Source organism: Magnolia sinica, chromosome 5, assembly GCF_029962835.1.
Source record: "Magnolia sinica isolate HGM2019 chromosome 5, MsV1, whole genome shotgun sequence".
Taxonomy (NCBI): domain Eukaryota; kingdom Viridiplantae; phylum Streptophyta; class Magnoliopsida; order Magnoliales; family Magnoliaceae; genus Magnolia; species Magnolia sinica.
Genome location: NC_080577.1, coordinates 3,677,405 through 3,686,854, shown reverse-complemented (window position 1 = coordinate 3,686,854; position 9,450 = coordinate 3,677,405). Strand labels below are relative to the sequence as shown.

Sequence of the window (9,450 nt, the reverse complement as noted above, 5' to 3'; positions counted from 1 at the left end):
GGTAAAAGAACTGTTGATTTTCGGATGTTGATATGAAGCTAGCTATGGAAAGCTAACTGAAGAATTTAAACTGTAGAGTGTTGAGACTCAAATATTGCATAATTTTCTCCATTTATATCTTAGTTTTATGAACATAAATCATCTTAATATTCTATTTTACTCATATATGTGTTGCAAGGTGAATTTAAGAGCTTGGATTGAAAAAGAGTGTTACAAAGTAAGAATTTGATGCTCAAAAATCACCAAGGCAAGGGATGGATCTTAGGAGATCAAGATTGAAGAATTCACATACCAAAGATCCAAGAAAACTAAGTGAGGAATGAAGAGAATCGAAGATTTGAAGTGAAAAATCCTGAAATCGTCCTGAAAAAGTATATTATGAAGCTGTGAAGTTTATTTTGAAAAACTGCACAGTAGGAAGTCTGTTTTAAACGAACTATGCAACGAGAAGTCTATTTTTGAAAAATACGTATATTTGAGGCGTTTTCTAGGGTTTTCAACTTTGTACGAAAATTGGAGTTTACTACTTATAAATAGGGCCTCGTAGGGCATTCTTAAACATCATTAGAAGCATTCAAGAGCAATATTTAGGATTTTTAAAGAGTTTTTAGTTTTTTAAAGCTTTATAAGTTGTTTTTTTATTTTAGATCTTTTTTATTTGTATTTTTTTCTTCTTTCTTTCTTGTTGTTTTTTATTTCTGCAATTTAATTATGTTTTTCTAAGTTCCCTCTAGCCCAAGCTAGAAGGGAAGCACATGGGTTTATTATTTTTTTAAGTTTTAATGATGAGAAGAATGATGTATGCATATTATCTATTATTTAGGTTTTGTTTTTTTATCCTCTTGTGAGATCCATATGTTTCCATCATATGAGATTCACATTGATGGATAGGCTTACCCTAGATTAATCAGATTTTCTAGATAGGAGATGTTCTCAACCTCTTATATTTCTTTGATATTCATTATCCTATAGATATTGAATACTTAAAATCACTAGCGCTTGGGAATATATGTCAATGGTGTAGATCCATTATTTTCTAATCTTTTATTTCATTTATTAAATATTTAAACTGTTTTATTTTCCGATTAGGCTGACCATAGTGCTCAGATCTTAGTTGTGTTATCCAAGTCATCATGATTTTAGAACATTAACCTATGTGTGGAACTTTGAAGCTTGGGTGTTATTTTATTCAGTTGAATTACATCCATTCAAAAATTCCAAAATCAAATCATCAGTTTAGTTTTTATTAGTTAGTTTGTTTTACATTTGATTTTTTCTTTCTCGCAATTCATCTCCCTGTGGGATCGACCCTGTATTCATAGGATATTACTTATGAACCTCTGCACTTGGAGGCAAGCAATCAAGTTTTTGGCGCCGTTGCCGGGGAGAGACTGAGATAGACCAGATCTGTACAAGATAGCTAAGGTAAGTTTTCTTCTAAACCCTCCAGATTTTCTGTAGATTTTTTTTTATTTTATTATTTTATTTTTATTTTTCTTTCTTCTTTTCTTTTTCTTTGAAAATAAATTCAGTTGAGTCTTTCAAGCACTAACTATGACATAAGGTTGCCCTGCTTGGGATTTTATCACCCAAGTGTTATGGTTGTCCTATAGTTGCTGTTTGATCACAAAGATCATCCGCTGAATCTATTTTCCAGATTAGCATAGTTTAATTTCTCCATTAGTTTTACTTTTATTTATTTATTTATTTTTAATTTTTTGTGGACTGAACCCTCATGGTTGGCCCTGCCACCTGGGTTATTGATTTATTTTGCTTTGTGGACTGAACCCTCATGGTCGGCTCTGCCACCTGGGTTGTTGATTTATTTTGCTTTGTGGACTGAACTCTCATGGTCGGCTCTGCCACCTGGGTTGTTGATTTAAGTTTTTATTTTTATTTTAAGTATCATACTTGCTATTTGAATTAGTGGTATTTGTTGTGTGGTGTGGATGGTTTATGTCCCGTTGGAGTAGGGATCAAAACAGTCGACTCTCTTCTGAAGGGGGACTAGTTCCAGGCCTTGATCATTCACTTAGAAGAGGCACTGAACATCACTTGGATTCCATGGCAGACCCAGTTGATAATCCAAATCCAAATATGCCAGATCCAACTATAAATCAAAATAATCCTCCTCTTGAGGATGAAAATGAAGTTCATAGGAATGTGTTAAACCAACCACGAACTTTACGTGAACATTTACACCCTGAGAGATCAACTTTACCATCTTGCATAGTGTTCCCTGCTCACACAGGGAACATTGATTTTAAACCAGGTGTGATTCAATTAATTCCTAAATTTCATGGCTTAGATTCTGAAAGCCCCTACTTGCACCTCAAGGACTTTGAGGAAGTAATTGCGACGTTACAAGTAAACAATGGCAATAGGGATGTACTTAAGCTTAAGTTATTCTCATTTTCTCTAAAGGATCGGGCCAAAGTATGGCTCAATTCTCTAAGACCTAATACCATCACTTCATGGCAAGCCTTAAGTAGAGAGTTTTTGAAAAAGTTCTTTCCCGAGCACAAAACAAATGCACTAAAACAAGAAATCATGTCATTCTCCCAAAAGGGGAATGAACTATTTTTTCAAGCTTGGGAGCGCTTCAAAGACATTCTAATTACTTGTCCACATCATGGTTATGAACCATGGCACGTGATTGATGCTTTCCGAAAGGGGCTCACCATGGATACCCGTCAGTTCATAGAGATGATGTGTGGTGGAACCTTTCTTGACAAAGATCATAATGAGGCTTGGGATTTTCTAGATATGTTAGCAGAGAATACTCAGACATGGGATGTCTCTGCTAAATCAGACCAAACTAGACCCATTCCTAAAGAAAAAGCGGGAATGTATGTCCTAAGAGAGGAAGATGACCTTAATGCAAAATTCGCTGCATTAGCTAGAAAGGTCGAAGCCTTGGAAATTAAGAAGGTTGATATGGTTAAAGCAAACACTTACTTATGTAATTTTTGTAGCATTTGTGGTGGTACAGATCATGACACAAAGGATTGTCTAATAATATCAGTTGTACAAAATATCACGCATGAGCATGATCAAGCAAATGCTATAAATAATTACCAAAGGTCAGTTATGCAACCATTGGGAAACACGTACAATCCAAATTGGCATAACCATCCTAATCTTAGTTGGAGGAATGGACCACAAATTAATGTGCCCAATGCACCTCAAATACCTCCACAAAATAACTTCTTTGGGGCACCTAACAATGCACCATATGTGCCCCCGCCAAAGTGATCATCTGTGGAGGATGCATTGACCACATTCATAAACTCTCAAGCTTAAATGAATCAGTCTCTAATCCATTCAAATCAGGAATTAAAGACAGCTGTGGCTAGGATTGAGACTCAACTAAATGTTAGGGGAAAAGGCACCCTTCCTTCTTAACCTGTGCCAAACCCTAGAAACATACATTTCATTGGAGACTCAAATTCAAGTGAGCTTCATCATGAACAAGCTAAGGCCATCATTACCTTGAGAAGTGGAAAAAAGGTCGATAACAAGATAATGCAACCGGTAGAAATACCGGAGGATGAGCCACTGTCTCAAGAAAATGATGAACCGGCTATGGTTCAAGAGCCGCAACAGCAAAAGGATAAAGAGACTAAGTCACATGAGCCTCCAGTTTCGTTCCCATCTAGACTTCGGAATCCAACTGTCCCCATGAAATATCAAGAGGTGTTGTATGTGCTCCAAAAAGTTACTGTCAATATTCCTCTGCTTGATGCCATTAGACAAATTCCATCATATGCTAAATATCTCAAGGACTTGTGCACTGTAAAGAGAAAATTAAATGTGCACAAAAAAGCCTTCCTTACTGAGAAAGTGAGCGCTATCATTCAACAAAGGGTTGTACCCAAATACAAAGACCCGGGAAGTCCCACTATTCCTTGTATTATTGGGAATTTTCAAATTGAACATGCTTTGTTAGATTTGGGTGCAAGTGTCAACTTAGTACCTTATTCGGTTTACAAACAAATGGGGTTAGGCGAGCTTAAACCAACCACGATTACACTTCAACTCGCTGACCGCTCTATTAAGGTACCAAAGGGAATTTTAGAGGACGTGCTAGTCCAAGTGGAGAAATTCTACTTCCCCATAGATTTTATTGTACTAGACACTGAACCATGTGTAAATGCTAGCGCTCAAGTTCCCATCATTTTAGGCCGCCCATTCCTAGCAACTTCAAATGCAATCATAAATTGCAGGAATGAAATGATGAACTTGTCTTTTGGTAACATGACTCTAGAGCTAAATATTTTCAATCTATGTAAGCAGCCCATTGATAATAATGAGATCCATAAGTTGAATTTCATGGACTGCTTGATAGAAGAAGAGGAATTAGAACCTAGTCTGACTGATGAATTGATTCAAGTCATTAGAGACTTGAAAAATTCTGATTTAGAAAAAGTGCTTGCTGAAATTTCTGATGATAATGAGAGCATTACCACCCAGGACATTGGTATGTGCCAATGGAGATTGCGCACTCAAATCCTATCTATCGAGGACTTGCGACCTCTACCATCACCAACCAATGTTCCAAAGCTTGATTTAAAACCACTGCCAAATGAGCTTAAGTATGTATACTTAGGTGAAAATAAAACTTATCCTGTGGTGATCTCTTCATTTTTAGAGAAGGATCAAGAGATTAAATTGTTGAAAGTTCTAAGGGACCACAAAGGAGCCTTGGGCTGGACCATTTCTGACATCAAGGGTATAAGCCCTTCCATATGCACCCATCGGATCCACCTCGATGATGACACCAAACCAATTAGACAACTTCAAAGGCGTCTCAATCCAAACATGATGGAAGTTGTAAAAAATGAGGTGATCAAATTATTGGATGTGGGAATCATCTACCCAATATCCGATAGTGTTTGGATGAGTCCAACTCAAGTAGTCCCAAAGAAATCTGGAATAACTATTGTGCAGAATTCTAATAATGAACTCATACCAACACATGTCACTACTGGTTTGCGTGTTTGCATTGACTATAGAAAATTGAATCAGGTCACAAAGAAGGACCATTTCCCTCTACCATTCATTGATCAAGTTTTAGAGAGGGTAGCAGGTCACTCCTTTTATAGTTTTCTTGATGGATATTCTGGATATAACCAAATAGAGATAGCCCTTGAAGACCAAGAGAAAACCACGTTCACTTGTCCATTTGGCACGTTTGCTTTCAAACGGATGCCAGTTGGATTGTGTAACGCCCCAGCAACTTTCCAACGGTGTATGTTAAGCATTTTTTCAAATATGGTTGGAAAGTTTCTTGAGGTTTTCATGGACGACTTCTCTGTATTTGGGAGTAGTTTTGAGGAATGCCTCAACAATTTATCTTTTGTCTTGTCTAAGTGTGAAGAGAAACACCTTGTCTTAAATTGAGAGAAATGTCATTTCATGGTTCAAAAGGGAATTGTTTTGGGCCATGTTATCTCCAAAAATGGAATAGAGGTAGATCGCTTAAAACTCGACATTATAACTAATCTACTTGTCCCCCGAACTGTTAGAGATATTAGATCACTTATAGGGCATGCTGGTTTTTATAGAAGATTCATCAAGGACTTTAGTGTCATTACTATACCCTTGACTAATCTTCTTCAAAAGGATGTTCCATTTAAGTGGACAGATGAGTGTGCAAATGCCTTTAATAAAATTAAATCATCCCTTACCACTGCACCTATCATGCGTCCACCAGATTGGACACTTCCTTTTGAACTAATGTGTGATGCAAGTGATTATGCCATAGGGGCTGTTTTGGGCCAAAGAAAAGATAAACGGCCTTACGTTATTCACTATGCGAGTAGAACTCTAAACTCGGCCCAAGTGAACTACTCAACAACTGAAAAAGAGTTACTTACAGTAGTTTTTGCTTTGGATAAGTTTAGGTCCTACTTGCTGGGATCCAAAGTGGTCATTTTCACAGATCACTCGACTTTGAAATATTTGTAATCTAAGAAGGATGCAAAGCCGAGACTTTTGAGATGGATCCTCCTACTCCAAGAATTTGACTTAGAGATAAAAGATAAGAAAAGAGTAGAAAACGTTGTGGCCGATCACCTTTCTAGATTGGTATTAGATGATTCCATTGAAGAGATACATATCCAGGACACTCTCCCTGATGAAAAATTATTTGCAATCTTCAAATTGCCTTAGTATACGGATATAGTGAACTATCTTGTAACGGGAAAAATGTCATATCATTGGAAGTCACAAGATAGGAAACGTTTTGAAACTGAGGTTAGGAACTTCTTCTGGGATGACCCGTATTTATATAAATATGAGACTGATCAAATTTTTAAACGTTGTGTCCCAGAGGATAAAATTCGAAGTGTTATTTCTTTTTGTCACATGGAAGTATGTGGTGGCCATTTTTCTGCTAAGAAAACCACTACAAAAATCCTGCAGTGTGGTTTTTATTGGCCCACCATGTTTAAAGACACCAATGCTTTCTGTGTTGCTTGTGATAGATGTCAAAGGTTGGGAAGAGTGTCCCGGCGCAACATGATGCCTTTATCCTTAATTTTACCATTAGAGATTTTTGATTGTTGGGGTATTGATTTTATGGGTTCATTTCCATCTTCTTTTGGATTTCTTTATATATTGGTTGGTGTGGATTATATTTCAAAGTGGATTGAAGCAGTTCCAAGTAGGACCAATGACAACAAAGTGGTCATACGATTCCTCAAGGAAAATATTTTTGCTAGATTTGGAACTCCAAAGGCCATCATAAGTGATGGCGGGTCTCACTTTTGCAATAGAACATTTGAGGCTTTGATGAAGAAATATGGCATCAAGCATAAAGTAAGCACCCCATACCACCCACAAACGAGTGGGCAAGCTGAGATTTTTAATCGGAAAATCAAACACATTTTAGAGAAAACTATAAGGCCAGATAGGAAGGATTGGTCCCTCAGATTATCCGACGCTTTATGGGCTTATAGGACTGCTTATAAGACCCCGATTGGAATGTCTCCATACAGATTGGTGTATGGAAAGGCTTGCCACTTGCTTGTGGAATTGGAACATAAAGCCTACTGGGCAATAAAGAAATTAAACTTTAATATGGATCAAGCAAGTAGACAAAGGAAATTAGAGTTAAATGAATTAGAGGAGTTGAGGAGAGACTCCTATGAAAATTTTAAAATCTACAAAGAGAGGACCAAAGCTTTTCATGACAAAAATATCCTGAGGAAGAATTTTGAACCTCAGCAAAAGGTCCTATTGTACAATTTTCGTCTCCAGTTCTTTCCGGGAAAGTTAAGATCAAGATGGACAGGCCCCTTCATTGTGAAGAATGTTTATACTCATGGGGCTATTGAAATTGAGAATCCACGTAATGGCAATATGTACAAGGTTAATGGTCAGAAATTGCAGCCTTATGTGGAAAACTTTCATTTGGAAGAGGAGTCATTCCCTCTTCATGAGCCGGAATATTCAGAATGATGCTCCTTGTCTGACGGAGCATTTGTGTAGGATTTGTATCATATTCAATTTTTTTAGTGTCACATAGCAGGTGAGTTTTTCATGGCAGGTACTATCCACCCTTTCTTTTATTTTTATTGTTCTCTACATTACATTATCATTACATTGGGGACAATGTAGATTTTAGGTTGGGGGGTGTGGATAGTCATTCATGTGAAAGTTTTTTTTTTGGGGGTTTCAGTTTATTTTATTATTATTTTTATTATTTTTAGGTTTCAGTTAGGTTTAAGTTTATTTTTTTTAGGTTTATGAAAAATAAAAAAAAAATCAACATTTTCAAAATAATATTTTTATACAAGAATGTGAACATGATATTATGCGAATTCCAAAGGCAAAGTTAATATTTAGTCTAAGTTAATAGTAGTCCGAATTCTGACAACTGAAAATTATAAACTTGAGTTCAATTATCTAATCACTAGTTTAAAGTGAGTTGTAATTTGATGTACTGAATTCACAATACACCCTAGCTAACTAAGTGAGGAATATGATATGTGAACTAGAATAACAACTTTTGATTCAAACAAGGTTGAATGAACTAGTACCATTGATATATGTTTAAAAGAGAGAATATTAAAGGAAAAAAAAAGAGTGATGGAAAAAAGAAATTTTTATCATAGAGCATGAATGTAATGACCATAACAATCGTGTCAGTAATCCGGAGTAAGAATACCTAAGTATCCATTACTATTACCATTACAAGTACGATACCTTAGGTTATGAAGCAAACCCGATGGGAATCTTCATCTAAGGGTGGTCTATAATAATGTGGATATGATGATAAAAGAAGAAATGTCATTAAAAAAAAGAGTTAACTAGAGATTTCATATTCTTGGGATGATTGAAAGGAGTTAGGATAGGGAACATGCATATTTCTCAAAGTTAGACTAGTGACACGAAGCACCTAAGGATATTGGGTTATAACTATTTTAAATTTTGATTAGGTCTCTGAACTTAAGGATGTAATGGATTAGAAAATTGAGATTCTAACTAACTTCAGACTTAGGTTAAGTATTATTTTGTTTTGGAATTCATATGATGAATGGAGGCATAATTGTATAAATTTTATAGTGTTGAAATATTTTTCTTATTTTCAATGTTTGTGGGTAACATTTCTAGAAACCCTCACGAGACTATAACTCGTCCACTAGGGGAAACCTAGGGGTTTCCAGGCTTATTGCATATGCTAAATGCAATCGAGATTACTTGCGAAAGTGGTGTAGTTAGAATTTTATTTTCATTTTAATTTTGTTTCTAGAATTATTTTTTATTCTTACTTTTATTTTTCTTCGCTTATTTTGCTCGTAACTAGCAAAATGCTGGTTGGGGGGTGTGTTGAGACTCAAATATTGCATAATTTTTTCCATTTATATCTTGGTTTTATAAACATAAATCATCTTAATATTCTATTTTGCTCATGTATGTGTTGCAAGGTGAATTTAAGAGCTTGGATTGAAAAAGGGTGTTAAAAAGTAAGAATTTGATGCTCAAAAATCACCAAGGTAAGGGATGGATCTTAGGAGATCAAGATTGAAGAATTCACATGCCAAAGATCCAAGAAAACCAAGCGAGAAATGAAGAGAATCGAAGATTTGAAGTGAAGAATCCTGAAATCATCCTGAAAAAGTATATTATGAAGCTGTGAAGTTTATTTTGAAAAACTGCGCAGCAGGAAGTCTGTTTTAAACGAACTATGCAGCGAGAAGTCTATTTTTGAAAAATACGTATATTTGAGGCGTTTTCTAGGGTTTTCAACTTTGTACGAAAATTGGAGTTCCCTACTTATAAATAGGGCCTCCTAGGGCATTCTTAAACATCATTAGAAGCATTCAAGAGCAATATTTAAGGTTATTAAAGAGTTTTTAGTTTTTTAAAGCTTTATAAGTTGTTTTTTTATTTTAGATCTTTTCTATTTGTATTTTTTTCTTCTTTCTTTCTTGTTGCTTTTTA

General features: G+C 35.6%; 1 non-coding gene across 1 annotated transcript; it reads right to left on the bottom strand.

Moving 5' to 3' along the window:
* Positions 1-2,532: 2,532 nt before the first annotated feature.
* Positions 2,533-2,639, bottom strand: LOC131247611 (small nucleolar RNA R71). The gene has a single exon (XR_009171887.1). It is a non-coding gene; the product is annotated as a small nucleolar RNA R71 (small nucleolar RNA).
* Positions 2,640-9,450: the final 6,811 nt, after the last annotated feature.